Genomic DNA, 18,183 nt, shown 5'->3' on the forward strand with positions numbered 1-18,183 from the left:
GGTCGAGTGGAGCAACCGAGTATATAGCGATTCCTCGTGGAAAACTAAATCGAAAGTGTGGAATAAAATTTCCGCTAGCGAGGACTTCGTTCCCTAGAAAAGCTATTTCGAAAATTCCTCGGTTATACAGGCGGTCGGGTACAGCTTCGCTAACGTGTCCGACCATTATTCATTATTTCTACTTGCGTCGGTGTTTGCGTAAACATTGACCGTAGCACCGTTTGTCTTAATTGGTTCCAACTAGTCAGAATATCGCAATATGGACAGGAAACAGATAACATCATACAAATGTTTAGAAATACCCGCGCAAGTAGAAGTAACGAGTAATGGTCAAACACGTTAGCCAGGTTGCGTTCACAATGGAGCGCGACGATAGGAACGCTCGAAATCGATTTTCACGAAAGGAAGCCTCGTACGAAAAACCTTTTTTTCACCTTGTTCATTTATATTTTGAATATACTTCACTTTGCGTTCACTTTGCGAAACATTTTCATTGGTTATGAAACAGATAGATTCGGAGAAGGGTGAATACCGTGACAAAGATTCTTTTTACACCCTGTACAGGAAAATACGCATTAGCGTACCTGTAGGAGTAACACGGTTTGCGTATGCCACGTAAATGTGCCTCTCCAACGAACCCCTAATTTCCACCTTCCTCCTAATCTGGCGCGGTAACACTCTTTGAAACTGGCCAGCTGAATTGCTTGAAAGTCATATGCAGCCTTCTAGACGTAAAAAGATCGTTGGCGTAGATAGCTATAGTCTGGGTACTCGTGTCCCCGTCGTCGAGACCGGCGGTCGTTTTCGTGGAAACACTGAGTAGCCTGAAAAATAAACTGGACCAAGGGACCTAGTCGAGGTTGGCTAAATAAGCACATGGAAACTGGGATGACCGCTGTTAGCGATAAGAACCAGGTGGAATGGAGTTTGGTACAAACATTTAGGCTGTACAGTGAAACATTAACGAATGAAGACAATAATTGTCGACAAAGAGAGCACGAATGCTCGAAGGCATATCTGAGCGAATTCTATTTAAAATGAAAATAAAAAACAATTATTTGAACTTCGGATGGTTTCCTTCGAAATTGTAGACGAAGTGATTGGGATTCTTATCATTGTATTTTATGAGAATTACAGTGTAATCGCAGTTATCCAAACTATACAGTCAGTGTAATAAGTATTCGTACAGGATCCATTTATTTTAAATTGATTGCTGTACGAATACTTCTTACACTGACTGTATATCTATAAAATAACAAAGTTCAAGGAATAACGGCTTCTCAGCGGTACATATTTCCTGAAATAAATTCCTTCGTTCGTTCGTCAGTTCGTTTATCAGTTCCCCGTTTTCTCCTTAGTTTCAGCGCGATTATATCAAACTGGCACGAACGTTTGTTCATTATAGTTGACGTGGAAATGTTTACGATGTTGTGTACGTACCATTACACCTACCCGATGCAGTGCATGACAGTATGACATAATGTGTCGTGTGTAAACCATCAACGAGGAACGTTTAATGGCGCGTGAGATCGCGTGCTGTAAAACATTACCATTTTCACCATTAGGCGTCATTTTATAAAACGCGGGTCATTCTATTCTATGTCGACGGGAGAAAGTCTTACGCATGGCAATAACAACTAACGTCTTTTATTCTCGAAAATATGAAATTTTTATATGAAATTTTTTCACTAAATTTCGAATTCCGTGTCTAAAAATAACGAACTTACACGTACATAAACACGGTATTTGTTTTGAGTAGTGGTTCGGAACGTGACTGAACGAAACGAAACGAATCAGTAGAATTCGCATCGATGCTGATGACGTTTTCAGTCAAATTGATTGCCTATAAAGAAATGGCATCTATGTTTGGACGAAAATTTGGCATTCCCGAAAACAAAATTGTCGACACTGAATTTCGACAAATTGGCACATTTGTGTAAATACGTGCTCGTCATTTGGCAAACTGTTCCCAAATACGTAGTTTGCAAAGAGACGAATTTTCGACATTCGGGACGAGCAAATAAAAGAGAAGCCCTTATGGTACTGAATGTCACGTTTTACATGAAAAAAAAATTGTTTCGCGGGAATGTAATGCATCTCGTTTGTATCGAAAATTAATGAATGCAGTAAACCGTGATAATGAAATTTATTTTATTAATTACATTCAGTCTCATAAATATTCGTACTTTCTATGTCCACAAAAGAAGTTCGTTTAAATTAAATAGTACATTCGATGTTTTCATATAAATGCTTTATTATAAATATGAACATGGATAAAATTTACAGAAAAAGGGTACGAATAATTATTCGACTGACTGTGTATATATATATATATTTAATATGTTTTGCATGATTTATGCAAAGGAGAGCAGTTAAGAGAGCAGTTTTTTTTTTGTACATTCTATAAATGATGCACTGAAACTTTGATCGAAGCGAACGTGAAAGGACGCGAGTTCCCTCGAAGATATTAAATGCGTGACAGGTTCCTAAGAATACTCGTTCGTTAGTCGGCCCGGTGACCGAGCTTTACGGGGGAATTATTTAATTGAATGTGGAGAGGAATGAATGCAGAATGAAGCGACTCTAGAAACTAGTTGTGAGCCCTGAATGTGACCAGCGACTGTAATTAGCCGAGGTCGCCGGTTTGCGGTCTTGCTGCTCGTCGAAGACAAAGTGAAAATTATACTAACGATCAATTTTGCGTTCTCGATCCTCGGGCTGATTTTTTACCCGTCGAGATTGCCCGAGTTTGGAAGTTCCTCGCTTTGACGTCGTCGGCAATCAACCTGGATGCGGGGTTGCAAGGCATAGACGTCAAAATTGGGTCTATCGCGTGACAATTTCACGCTGAGCTGGTTTTTTCTCTATCAAATTTTCATTTTTTTTTTTTTTCGAATTTCAGTGACAAAAATAACGCAGAACCGCACAGAGCTCGAATTCGCTAACCGCGTAGCAAGAAAAGTGCAACGCGGTTTTACCCTGCGGCGAGTAGCCAAGATTGTACTTTCTGGCTGGCATATATCTCCGAGGAAGATGAATTCTTCAACCAAGATTTCCCAGTATGATTCGAAGCGAAGATAGTCGAAGATTGTTTCGATCCATGGGACGTGTAGCGCCTTTGTACTTCGACTTCATCTGGGATCGCGAGTCACCCAGAACTCCACGTTATTCAAATCGAAACTCTGCTGGTAAAGAAGTCTCTGCCAGTCGGTCAGCAAGAAAACCGTGGCAGCGCCGCGCTCACCCCACCGTGACTTTCTTTCACCTTCGCGTCGAATATTCTGGCTTCATTCCGCGATGGCGATCCCATCACGACCAAGGGACTTAGGGGATTAACATTTACGCTCCGTTTTCCCGGGAATATTCTCGCCGCGGCCACTAATTGCAGATAAACCATTCTCCTTCGAGCGCCTTCGTGGCAGTGTGGACACGTCGAGATAAGTACACAACGGCAACGATGAGCAAATACGGAATGAACACTGCGGCTAGGGTAGACTAGGCGCCGCCACCGCGTGAAGTAATCATGTTAATTGTAGCGTATCCCGCGCACGCCTTGGCTCGACTGCGTGCAAAACCCGACCGACTCGATAACCGATAAACGATACACCGGACCGAGCCACTTAACGAAATTACCGAACTCCTCCAGGACCGATAATATCTGACGTAACCTAACTTTACCTCTGTTATTTCACTGACGCGAGGTGTCAGTGTGTCTGGATTGAATGATTACGCTACACGGACGAAACATGGCGGCGAAACACGGAGATTATCTTTGCATAGATGCGTCGACATTGTAAAATGGCAGAGATCGAGTGTTTGTACTGGATGATACGCGAAAAACCACTGAAGAGATTTGGATGGACCACTGCTTGGTTCCTTAGGATCTCTGAAGTGTTTTAGGGTGCGTTGGATCTCGATGACCTCAATATTTGGTATTTTTATTGATGGATTCCTTAAACGACGAGGACAATAAAAACTGTTAGAAAGTTTCATATTCTCACGGATTGATTTGCACGTGAAGCAGCTTTTCGTCTATTAACAAAGCGATCAGGCAAGTTTCTGCTTGCTTTAATGATCCAGTATTCTTGTGGTATATTCCGTGACCTTTCAACCTACCTTCAATCTTCCGATATTGAAATATTAATGCAACTTTAATGAAAACCAGAGTCAAAGCCTCCCTCGAACTCGCCTGAGTGTTTCGCCTAGGTTGAATAATAATTATATGATATTTTCGATCTTGTGGAACAGTTACGAACACAAGTATTATCGTCCTTTGATTAATAATTATAAGTTACAAAAAATAGCGTTTGTAGACTTGCCTAATTTAAGTATTCCACATTTTAAGTAACGCTTTAAAGAAATAAACGAAGGGTTTCAGTCTGAAAACTGTCCGTGGGAACTGTTTCTAAATATTTGTTGATCGATACCCACGGTTATGAATTAAACATACGTATAGACTATCGAACATAAGAGTCGGACCAAATTTAATACTGTTCAGGTCTCTGCAAGTCAGATCAGTATCGAAAACTGATCGCGCAGCTAAACGCTGTATTAAATCACGGTTTCTCATTTTCCACGCAAAACTGTCACGCGAAACAAGTGGAAAGTTTTCGTAGTTCTGAAAAATTTCACAGAAAATCCATCGACGACATTCTTTTCTCGATAGAAATACGTCAAACTGCGTATTTTTAATAACACTTCTGAGGTTTCGAGATGGACAACTTCCGTGACAACTTGATAGACAGAACCGTGTATTAGTCAGCAACTTTTAACTCGCTTTGTGTACTCTATGAAGTTGCAATTTACGAGACCATTTCTAAGGAACGTGCAAAATTTCCGTTCACGTCACTCGAACGATCAGTCAGCTACACATACTAAAACGAATACAGAAAGGTACATTTAGGTTCGCTCGATGTGCACTTAGGCAGCATGTAAAACGATACACCCTCGACCGTACAGTCCGTCAAATGTATTTCTCGTCACCGATCGCAAGGCTGAACGTGCTATCAACGTCTGTCCCTCTTATTATGTTCATACAGCCTTCGTAAATTAGTTGATAATACCTTTCCGAGCACAGAGAAATTAGTACTTTGAAAAATCGCTGTATAATGCGGTTTGTTTGCAAACTTTCTTCAATTGGACGTTTTTGTTTCGAGTCATGAAACATTTTCACCTTACCTTCGTCATTTGTACTACATTATTTTCTCGTTAGCTTTCATCATAACCCCGCGGAAACTTCGTGAAAAGTTTGCAAAGAGTTCCACGAGTATTGTGCCACGGAAGATCGAGGAAAAGATTCAAAAAGAGATTGCAAAGGTATTCCTCTTTTATACAAAGTTTGAGTTCGTATTTTATCATAATTAGTTGTTACAGTAAATTAACAACTGAAATTGCGGTTCCTTTGAATTAAAACTCTCGTGCATTTCAGTCTTCTAATTTAATTACTTTTCAAAGAGATCCCGTGATTTTAATTTTTTTTTGTTCTATTAATTTCGGGTTCTATCACGGGAAGGCTTCGTTTTACATTCCAGCTAAATTATAACGCGAAATCCTCTATTGAAATTCATACGATCCATCGTACGTGCATTACTTAATGGTCTTGTCAGATTCGTTCGGAATGTTCGCACGTTGATCATATATTAATTATCAAAATGTATGACGTGAAGAATTTCCATAAAAATACCAAAGTATTATGGCTCTTTCCGATGTAATTACATAATATTACCCAAGAAAGTATTCGAACAACACAATCAGTCGTCACATCAATAAAAATCAACTGTTCGAACGTTTGGTTAACTATTGTTGTTTAACTATACCGATAAGGGTCGCAATACGTCGCTGGAAAGCTTCGATCTCGATGAAGGCATGCTCGGCGGATAAATGTCTGAAAGTTTTCCCGAAGAGGAAGCTCGTTTCCTCACCTTTCCCCTTAATTACGATCGGATCTGTCGAAAGCAGATATTGCCGTTACCACCTTTGTTTCTTCACCTTGCTGGAAAAGTGATGAGAAACAGCTGTGTCGTTGAAATCGTCGGCTGGCGAAATGAGAAAACAGACGGGCAGCAGACAGGAAACGGATAAGTCGCTGGGCGGGTTATTAGAATACCGCTTTCCCTGATTTATTATTGGGGTCAGTAAAAAGAATCCATGCATATTCGGCTCGCCATTATCTTAAATTCAATCCCGTTTCCAGGAGGTTAAGCGTGAAAATTGCGTATGCAAATACGTTTATAAATTCCCGTCAGGGGTGAACAAGCCACTCCGCGGTCCTGTTTCTCGATGTTCCGGAAAATTGCGTCGAATCTTTGTATGTTTCAATCACGAGCCGGGTCGCTAGCCGTGCGATAGCGATTTCTATTATAAATTCCATGGATAATGGAAGGGCGTAAGTATCGGGCTCCGATATCGACGATCCAAACAAAAATTGACGATGGAAAGATATTCCACGGTCGAAGGAAGTTATCGAGCAACGCATTCGATGAATTAATATCTGGCTTGCGCAACTGCGGGAGGATTATTTTTTTTAAACTCGGCTAGGATGTTTTCTTTTCTGACGAGTCGGTGTTTTCTACTTTCTAGTTGTTCGTCTAATACGTCCCCTGTCAGAGAATTCATTGTTTCGCTTAGATATTTATTATTTATTATTTCAATTCTACTTAATTTTATTTCGAAAAGTGTTGATCGATGAAGTTACGAATAAATACACGCATAAACTCTAATGCAGTGCTCGAGTGTTCTAAGAAACTGTTAAGCGTAATCCATCTTTCGCAAAGCGTCCTCCATTTTGTGACTGTCGCGATACAGCGATCGCTGCAAAAATTTCGTGCATCAAATACCGGGAAGCGTGAAAAGATTCACTTGTAAGCGTCGCGGTTTTTCTGCGAGCCATTCTTGAAAAATAGCTCGGTTTCTACACGATCCGGGGTTTCGCGCCGAACTAACCTGAATGCTTTACATGAAAAATATCCTCTCCTCGAAGTACACATGCATATCCCGTGAAGCGATGGCTTTGAAGGGAGAGAAATAAAAGAAAAAGTCGCGTGAAAGGGCGAGCTTTGCAGTTCGCGATGGTTCGCCCGTGTGGATATTTTGTCGACCCCGGATAAAATACAGCTATTGTCATCTTTATGTGTCAGGTGATTTAAAGCTTGATTTCCCCGCACAATCTCGCGTCGCGCGTAAAGCTGTAGCTCGTAATTACGAGCTCCTTGATCCGGAATCTCATTTTTCCTCTGCGTGAAAATGGAAAGTGAACCTCGAAGGAATCAGGTCGAAATAACGCGAAATCCACTGTCAATAGCTGTGACGTAAATCTTCTCAGAGGTGTGCGACGGAAACGTCATTTCGTTTTATTTATATCGCGTGAGTTTCACTCCGGTCCGACGAACACGAGAATTTTGTTGAAATTGAAAATGAGTTCGGTTGGATTTCAGAGTTTGATAGAGCTTGAATATCCGATGAGCGTCCGATGGAAAAAATAATGGTTACTATTCGACGATTGCGTAATGAATTTACTTGAGGCTTTTTTGAACTGAAATGATTAAAGAAATCGAAATATAAGCTTATTCATATCCATATTTATATGAATAGATAAGAAAAATTCATTTGGTAATTTTAGAACCATTATTTAATTTAGTCAAACTTCTTCGATAGATATAGAGGATACGAATATTTATTAGGTCACAGACTTATAACCTGTGTCTCGCTAATTCCTAGATTTTTTAATAATTCCACGTTGGCTATCCTTGCACCTAACGATCCGTGAGCCGTTTCAAACGCTCCAAGAATCCGCTGCCCTCGACATCGCAACATCGGTGCAACATTTTTCGCGTGGTAGCCTGCAAAAAAATCCAAATCGCGTGTGACTATCCGCTTTGACGTCGAGGATGGCAGGCTCCAGAGTCTCTCAGCTTCCATAGCTTTTATCGCCGAGGTTGCCTCTGAGGACCCGCAATCACCTACCGTTCTAATCATTCAGTCTTGGGAAATAACGTGCTCCTTACTTATGTATTCGCAGTTTGTAGAAGATGCTCAAGACCCTGTGGAACAAGGGTGAATGTAACTGCGAAGCCCCTCTAATCACAGAGTTCTGTGTTTCCACCGGTTCTCTCCTTCTCTCTGTATGTATGTGTGAGTGTCTCCCGTCGTGATACTAGATGAAATTGCAAACGAGCATCAATAATATGCTTTGATGTTAGATGCGAGTCCAGTTTCGTACCATTCACGAGAAACGGAGTTCCGTTCCGAATTTATCGAAGTTTGGTGGACCTCTTCGCGGCGACTTTAGCTCGGAGAAATCGACCTCGACGCATTTAGACGTCGCGTTGCGCCGGAATGCGAAACAACGTTAACGAGTTTTCCGTGGAATAAGCGAATAGATAAATTAGCGGGTCCAAGCTTTCCCGCGATCACAATTCATTTCCAATTGTTCCGAACAACACGGCCATGTCTTGTTATTCAAATCTAAACATCCGAATTACCTAAAACCCACTAGCTCCGACAACAAAAGGGAAGAACGACGCTCGCACTTCCAGGAATTCCATTCTTCTCGCGGAAAATAGTTGGCTTTCACTTGTAACTGTAGCTCTCTGGTCGTACGGGGAGCATCATCTAAATGCCCGACGGCCCTCACACGCGCGCACCCGTGACAAAGAACGTCTCACGGAACACCCAGCCAGACAACGGTGGTCGTTACTAAACATCCGGACGCTTTGTTTCGGAGAGTGATGCAAGCTCGAGATTATCGCCATAACCGGGGCCAGGTCGAGTAAAATATTGGCGAGCATGACACTCGACCATTTTTCGTATCGCGATAGCGGCTGTTCGAAGAGACCTTGCCCTCGCGTAGATGGTGGTAAAGGATCGTTCATAAGGTGTGGGTGTTGATTAAGTTGGTAGCATGCAAATCGTTCATTCCCGTGTCTACCTTCCTTCGTCTACCCTTTTATCAGCCAGACAAACTACCACGCGCTAGCCTGCCCCCTCCGCCCCCCAAGCTACGTTCGCGGCGAAGCGTGCCGGGGGCCGTCGACATAATTATATGCAATTTATCATAATTGAGGACGGTATCGTGATTGTGATCTAGCGAAAACTGTCTACGCAGTCGGAGAACGTGGTTCGAGATACGAGGAAAACCGGTACATCGCGATGTTTCCAGGAAATCGTGAACAGTTATCGTTAGCGCATCCCAACCCCCTCGGCCGAACGAATATCTTTTTATCGACGACGCTCGGAGACTACGCGATCCCCATATCGCTTGTAATTAGCTTATCCGTTACGTGATTCGATATTTCTTTCGTCAAGCATGGTTTGCGTGGCGTTTCTTCTCCGTAGAAGAATTGTACGCGGTGGTTGTCGCGGAAACTTTAAAAGGAACTACAGAAACTGTAATCTATTGATCCGAAGGTCTCGAACCAGAGAAAATGAAACTTTCAAATTATAATCTAACGTTTTTTGTTTTTCGCAAAAATTTAACACCAAGTTATTAACTAAATTATTCGTATAATTCATGGGCGATTCGAGCGAGGTAGTCCTTCATGTCGTAACTACTTCTTCCTCGAGCATGTTTCCGACACCAGGTAATTATATGATTCAATGATAGGCTTGAGTTGCAGGTGTCGCACATGATCGGAGGGCTGATATTCAAATTTCTCGAGTGAGTCATTTTGGCATGTCCAGATTATATGGTTGGTTATTACGACTTGTTGCTAACGAGTTAGATTCGAACGTGCTCTCAAGTCGGAATAATTAGAAATCGATTCGAGGAGTGATTTTGTTTTCGAATTTTAAATATTGTTACTCGAACTACAAAATAACCGAGGTTTACCGGGTAACTTTACGACGGTAATTGGCACTTGTACGTTCTGCGAGCAAGTATGCAAAGAAGATTGGTTTACTCAAAAGGAAGCATGAAAGACGTTTTAAAAGCAGCTGCAAGTGGAATACCAAGCAGTGCAACGGTAACAGAAGAAACGTTCGTGAATAGTTTAACGAAATAACCTCATATTTTATAGAAAATTCTTCGGAGAAATTTTTGGACAATGGTACGGGAGTATGTCATTTCGACGAAATATGTATGTACGCAGTGATAAAATACAAATGGTATTTTATATGCAAATGTCTTTAAAACTAGTTATCTGTCCCATCATAGTAGACATAGTTACAAGCGAATGTCGGTAGGTTTAGTGTTAAATGAAAATAAAGTTTACTTCTTAAAACCCTTTGTAATCTACACCTTCGGCAAAGGTGGCACCTGTGAGAAATGCACTGTTGAAATGGCAGTATTTTCCGAGAATCACGGACTCTTCCTTTGAATCTAGATGGCCCATAACGTGGCAATTCGTCTGAACGAGATGAACATTGCGTCGAGCGGTCGTCAGCCAATTTCTATCAGCGATTGCATCCGCGCCAATCGATGGCTAGTCCGATTGTGACGATAATTTCTCGCGAGATCCGCGACGTCGATTCGATGTTAATGTCGCTACCACGAAGATCAGAAATTACAGGAGCGTTCGCATTAAAGTCACGATTGCGCTCAGTTTCGTGATCGCGGAGAAGATCGTCACGGAGTTCAAAGTTATCGTTCCGGGTGAAACGCCAGGCTTCGTGCAACCCGTGTAGCACGGTGGTGATAAACAGAGCAGAAGAAACTCGTTTATCGGAAGCCTTGTAAAGCGAGCTTATACTTCATCTCGCCACAAGCATTAGTCGTTACGTGCTCGCCCCAGACTGCATGCTTAAAGGGAGTCCTCCTTCCTCTTTTATCACGTCTACGTGTCAGAACGTAATGTCATTGCCTCGGAATACCCGAGAGACGATCAATCATTTTCAAAAAAAATGGAATTGGTAGCATCCTACTACCGAAACTTTGTAGAATTTCCGTTTTTCGAGTTGATTAGTACGAAAGTAACTTACAAGTGGTACAAAAACGATGGAAACAGGAATACGAAATTCTTTTACGTTCTCCTCGCAGTTTACAGACTAACAATACAGCAATCTCGAATTAACGCAATATCGTAGAAAATGGATGTAGCCCCGCAATAAGGGGAATGTGGTACTTCCTGTAAGTAGAATGTGGATAGGGTCGAGTAACTTAGCTAAGACCGTAATGTCTGACCCAATTCTACTCGCGCAGGAGACGTTTTTCTCTTCGCAGAATATAGTCACGGACACCATTGACCAAAAGTATAGCTCCAGCGACACTGTCGGAGAAGTAATCTTGGTTCTCGTAGTCGGACAACATACTTTTATCGCAGGTCAACGAAATATTCATGGATCAATCAGAGGATCACGTAAAGCTCCACAGACAATAGAAAAACAACGTCTGGGTCTATTAGGTATATTTTTATTTAAATTTGTTCAACTTCGATATTAGTTATCCATGTTTTTATATCTTAAATATGTGTATTTTCATATTTCATATTTATGAGGCGCGTACGATGAATGTTAAACACACAGAATACGTAACTTTACGTTTCAACACTAAAAGTGGAGTGCTTCTCTATATTAATTTTACGTAATTTAGTCGCTTCTGAAATTAAATACGTAAGAAATATAAATTTATTCGCGTACGCAGCCTTTGTCAATTTAGTTTGTTTTTGTTGGGCGAACTATGTGTAAACAAACTCCATAATAATACGGTTGAGCACACGAAAAGAAGAATTCGCCTAAAGTAGATGTTTATTTTGTACGCAATGCTACACATTTTATTCTAAAGAGGTGAAGTTTGACAAACACTGATTTGCCTAAAAACGTCCCACGCACTGGATACGAGGACGAACTTAACTCGATGAAACATCAACGCTGTCATTTCGCGTTCGCGTTACGAGGATCGAGTGAATTTTTTCTCAGCTTTCCATTTAAACGTTTTAACAATTTACGCGTCGTAGACGCTTCGGTACCGAGAAGCGTGAGATTTACTCTTCACTCGCTTTATTCTCATCTCGGCTTCCATCAGCCGTTGAACGATGTAATTCCGTTCCTTTGTTATCCTTGAAATTGTTTCTGTATTGTCGGCTAAACAAACACCCGTGCCGCTATCATCGATGTTATTATCATCGTCGTCGAGCATCGACATCGATGAAATGCAACAACGGGGAGACCATCCCTGCATCGCGTGGAAAATGCGTAGAAATTGGATACTTCTCAAACGAGCAATTCCATGGCTACTATTCTATTGCGCTATTTCAACGGAACCAATGTAATTACGTACTCATCAATGACAATGTGCGGCTATTATGAAACAAAATGTGTTAGGGTTTCGAACGAGTATTGACATACGAAGGGTGCGAAATTTATTTTTGTAATGGCATAAAATTTGCCGAACCGCAAGAAAATTTCACTTTCACAAGACCACCTTTCTTGAAATTTATTTCACTTGCTCGTCAAGACAGAGAAACAAGCAAGACAGCGTACGAGGAACTGAAAGCAGAAATTATTGTCGTGAAATCTCGAATGAAAGACGAACAGTCTCGTCGGCAGGTGTTCTTCGACTCTGTGCTTGTTCAAAGACGGTAATTTGTTATGTACACAGCAGAGACACTCTTCAACTTGATCACCGTCCGAACAACTTGCCGCGATGCACGACGAGGCCGTTGGAAACTCCTCCCACGCGGATACGTAGATTTGGACCGTGTTGGCCTGTTTGCAGAAACCCTTGTACCCTCCACGGAAAACGTAGCCTCGTCCTTTGAAACAGCGCGGCCAGCGAGTCCCTCAATCAAAGTTGACGAAGTTACCGTCATTCCTTCCGCGGCACGTCAGGATTTATTTGCAACCACGGCATGAAGCAGAAATTACAAACGATTTAGCGGTGAGCCTCGCATGGGAATTTCCTTTACGCCACTGGTCCACTTCTGTCTTTCGAAAAATCATTGTCGACCGCGGCTAATCAATGAAAATTCATTTCAGTTAGCAAAGCAACATTTTAGTTTTCGACCAACGGAGAAAGCAGGCATTGGAAAATTAGAAAACTACGCTTTAAAATTCTTTGGTCACGTTTGGCTATTGAGCAAAAAAAATATATTACAGTCACCGCTGATTCACAGTTTTATACCTAAAGAATAATGAAACTAACAATATTCTCGGTCTTTTGGCAGAAAATCTACAATACGAGAAAAGGACCAAAGTGTTCCAATTTAAAGCAACCCTCTCCCACAATGTTCTCTTAAATTTCTAATAACCAAGAGGGTTGTACCCGAACAATTTCGCCGACTTTTAAAGTACAGAAAATATTCTACTAACTAGGAACACACCCTGTGCACAATTCCACGGTTTCATAATTTGTTCAACTTTCGGAGATAGGGATCTTCCCTTGTTAGTTTTAAGCTACGTTAGAGGACCTGTCCAGTTGGACCAGGAAAAATATGTGCGTACTCGCGCGGAACGAATGAGGGTATGCATTTGGAAAAAGTCTGCGGCGAGAAAGCGAAAACGCGTCAAAATTGACCCGCGAAGCGCAGTCGCGTGAACCGTGAAAATAGGAGCAACTTGACGTAATACTTTATAATTATACTTACTTCGTTATCTTCTTCCGGCTATTCGCGAGTACATAGCGGCATGAAAAACTTTTCCGTCTGTTACGCCTTTTTTGCACCCCACTTTAGCTGGGGAAAATGGCTCCGTAACTTACAGGGACGCTCCTCGTTACGCTTTCCTGCTCCGTTGTGGCAAATTTGTCTTTGCCATTCAGCTACGAAAAGGGATTGAAAGTTACACGTTATTCCGAATTACAACAAAATTCGTAAAATGTCGCACATAGTTAAACATCGTTTCGTAGTTTCAAGTACCGAGTGAATGCGACCAAACGAAAAGGACGTCCTCGTCATCGACACGTTTCCTCCACGAGCCGTAATTCGATGTTAACATTTGCAACCCTTTCGTTCCTCCATTCCGTTTCGAAATCACGGAGACATTTCCGCCCTCCGTTGGGAAAAATGTAGGCCGAGTTGCATATCGAGGGCATTGCGCCGGACAAGATTAGAATAGAAATTCGGTTCCGAACGGAAATGGCCGAAGAGCACGATCATGCACAATTTCACCAGATGCCGTGCGGCTCCCGTAACGGGATGCTGAACATTTCCACGTAGCGGTGCTGCCGGACTCCGCAACTTTTGTCAGTGGGTAGATAGCTCTTGTGTGCAAGTTCGGTTGGCGTGGCCCAATGAAAAGTGAAAATTTTCGCGCCGCGCTCGCGCTCGGCCCATAAATTTCAACGAACTTTCGTCATGGACAAAGCGACGAGCTTTCCACCCACACCCACCCGCACCTGTCCGACCCGGAAACTTTCCAGCTGGGCGAAAAAGTGAGAGACCAGCCTCTGGTATTTACGCTCCGCAAAAAAATGCCCGCAAGAGGGGCGAGGAGCGAAGGAACGACGAAGGAAATATCTTTTTTTTATCATCTCTAGCAAAGAGTTTCTTTCGCGGGACGATATTTCATAATTATCACTGTTGCCACCCCCTCCTCTCGCCACCCCAAGCTTTTTGTTTCTGTAATTACTGCGACGGCACGAAGTGGCTTCTCACGGTCGCTGCAATAACGTCAGCATCGTGGCTTTCGAAGCGCTGGCCTGCATCTTTGATGAGATTGGAAAAGTCTCTTTGTATGCTTCTCGCGTTATTTCGCTTTATTGAGTTGTCGCTACCGGTATTTTTATCGTTGCCATTTGTCAGGAAGTGATTGCCCATTCGTGAAAACATTTGTCTTTTTTAAATCGAAAAGGTGACATGCTCGGAATACTATAAATTTAAAGTTGGGTACTAAGTCTCTAAACAGAGTGTACATCTCGTATCTAATAGACGTTTATTATGCTCCTTGCTATCCAATTTTATAACCCTAGGACACTTACCTGCGCCAATTATCTCTCATGTTCCCATCTTTATGGTTATCGATGTCTTATACATATTCATACACCTCTACCACTCTTGGTACTTTAGAATTCAAATTTTGCCACACTCACACGTCACGCCTGTCTCGCCCCACTCACCTGTTCCCTCTATTTATATCAATCCTGCTTCGTTATTTGATTATTAAGCACTGAATGCGAAAACTCGCGCGTTTACAGCAGCTATTACTATCAATTTCTTTGCTCTTTTCCTCCGCTATGCTTACCCTCGGTATAATATGAATAATTCTTCCTCGTAATGGGGCAAGTATATTGTGCTGCGATCATGATAATCCGTCAGAAACTACCCCACCTTTTGCTTAGCATTAGTATTTTATTTAAACTTTTTCATTCATGTGGCAATACTATGAATTAACGCTAAAAGTATGATAAGTGGAATCAGAAATGTACACAAGTCAAAACGCATTAGGAAGTCGTTGAAACTGTTCTTCTGTGCAGCTCTCGAAGACTTAACGAATTTGTTCTGGGTGTATTAGACGTCGTTGAATACGAAATATTTTGTAACTTAAAAGGTAACCCCACTTTTGTTAATATTTAGACCGTATGGTCGGCAACAGATAGTTAAAATTCATATTTTATACGGCAACCAAAGAAGCGTGCAGAAATGTTTCCTCCAGCTTTCAGAAATTTCCAAAGTAAGATGCAAATTTTAAGTATCATTAAGTATTCATTCGTTGTACGTGGCATGCGCTCCGTTGCAGGTAAAATAAATTATTCAGCAAAGTTTGAATAACCGTTGAATTCAGTTGAAAATTTGAATTTATTAGACTGCATGTCAGGGGAAAAAAGAACCGTCGAGAAATTTAATTAAACTGCCTGACAGACGCCCACAATTTTTCGAGGAATATAACGCTCGTCGCGAAAAATTGTCAGATCCGCGCTACGTTTTGATACGTGCAGCCAACGGGTTGCTTAATTATCTAATTGAATTTTCGTTTAAAAATTTAGCGAGCGTCTTGCTTGCTTTGAAAAAATTTAGCTACGAATACACGTGGAATATCAAACATCGCGAAATGATCTCACAATTAGCAATTATGCGTCAATTTCGACAAGTTTACCAACGTTGTTTCCATGCACACTATTCTTGGAGCTGATGAAAGTATGTATTACTTCCGGTCCCTATGAAATTCATCGCAGGGGACTCAAGGCAGCATTCATCCACGGATGAATAATTACGCAACCATCTCGTTAAAACAATATCACAATAACATTCTCCGTGGCTGTTAAACAGTAATTTCCATTTCGCGTCATTTATTATGCAATGCTTCCTATCAGCGCGATGCATGGATTCATTTGTACAATAATTGCTGAAACATCGGTGGCGTATTCGAAGAGGGAGAGTAACTCACTTAAAATCTCAACACCTAAAATTCAAAACAATTATGGAACTTTCTCTGCCACTATTAAATTTCAAACTATAGTGTTGTGTATAAAATAGGAGAATCTGACGAAGTAATAACGCGTTATTATTTTAATCATACGACAATGAACAAATGTAGCGAAGACAAGTTCCACAATCGAGTGTTTATTCTATTAGCCTTTTTGAAATAAATAATAGCATTAACTAAATTGAAAGATTATTCTGCTTGGAAGGAAGTCTTCCTTGGCAAGCAATTCATTTCACACAGGAAATATACACTTTCCCATGACGCTGCGAAACTTTATTTCTGACACAAAGTTTGTAATATATCGTGCAGTGTGAGGAAAGTTAATGACCTCGGTGACGTGCTTTCAGGACGTTGAGTTTTTAAATGTCGAGAATTTACGAAGTGCAGCGTTAAGCAGAATAATTTGTGACCCGCTATTGCAATAATTCAAAGCCTTGGAAGCTTTTCGATAAATTCCCATTCGAGAACTCCACGGATTTCCTATTATCAAAACATTTCAAATATGAAAGATGCATTTTAGAACATATTTTTTATTTACTCTGTTAAGTATTTTCACGATTATATAAATTTTTCTTAACGTATTTTTTAAACAAATATTCAAAGAAAGTATCGATTCTTCGCACGAAAGGGATCAATATTTAGGTAGGTAAACATTTCTTTCCTCGCGTTGACATCAGTTTTATTCAAGCTAATGCATTTGTCAACATTTCTAAATTTGAAGTTACGTTGTCCGTGTTCACATAAATATTTATTTTCGTTGTCAATGGTGGCGGCTCATCCAACATTGGTTTTTATTTGGCGCTAGCTTGTGGCTGCAGGTTCGATCGCCGTAAAAACCATTACATTGTTCGTTTTATTTCTCAAATGGGGAAATCCCGAAATATTCAAATATGGTTTTCTCAAGATACCAAATTGGAAATTCCCTCGAGCGCAGTCGCCGTTTCCCTGAGCGAACTAAACCACGAAAGGATTAAAATACGCGATTCGGTAGTTTCATCTTTATAAATCCTCGAGGATACTCTTGAAATAGATGTAGGCCCGTCTTTCCCCGTCGAGTATCAGTAGCGAATTCGAGCTCACTTCTCGCCGTCCTTTCTCATCTCGCGGTTGCTGTTCCTTACCCGTGGCCCTTCCATGGAAACCGAGAAAACGAAGAAGAAAAGCTCTCGCTACACCGACAAATCGATCCCCGACAGCTTTTATTTCTCACCAACGGTCATGTGCTAAAGCGTTTAAATGGCTTCTGTTTATTATTTATTTTCGTTTTTATAATTATAAAATATAATTGGGGACACAAAATTCAGGATTTTTTTTTTTACTTTTTCCATACCCTAAAAATTAAATTACATTAGTACGAGAAGAAAAAATAATTCAGGTCTGAAAGTGTTAATAAACACGCTTGGAGAGACATCATTTTGTAATTATCTAGAATAAGGATCTAACCTCCATGCGCAGAATTTTGAATAGACGAACTTTCAGCTGATGTTTGCGCGGTAGAACACACTGGTCTAGAACATACTGATCCCATCAGCGGAATATGTAATCTTGCGAATACAAACACCAGTGAGTTGGACTTCTTTGACGGATCGTCTACCTCCCACGTATCCACCATTCGTAGTCATTGCCACAGATTCAACTACCGAGTTATAGTCACTATACAAACTTCGGTTTGGAACATCTGGCGCATACCTTGAAACATCGTCTTAACATAATAACTTTACGTATCAGCGTTGAGTAAAATGTAATCCGCGATGTGCAATTAATAAATAATCGTGCATGGTTACCTTTGGAAGGACTGCAAACGAATTTCGTCAGAATTCGAGGTCGATCATGAAGCTCGAAAATCTCCTTGGTTTGCTAAAATTTTTCGAAATTGCAAATGTATCGGCT

General features: G+C 41.1%; 1 protein-coding gene across 5 annotated transcripts in view; it reads left to right on the forward strand.

The window, feature by feature from the left end:
- Positions 1–18,183, forward strand: part of LOC128879021 (uncharacterized) — a 275,403-nt gene that overhangs the window by 234,740 nt on the left and 22,480 nt on the right. The window lies entirely within an intron of this gene.

Source organism: Hylaeus volcanicus, chromosome 6 (assembly GCF_026283585.1).
Source record: "Hylaeus volcanicus isolate JK05 chromosome 6, UHH_iyHylVolc1.0_haploid, whole genome shotgun sequence".
Lineage (NCBI taxonomy): Eukaryota > Metazoa > Arthropoda > Insecta > Hymenoptera > Colletidae > Hylaeus > Hylaeus volcanicus.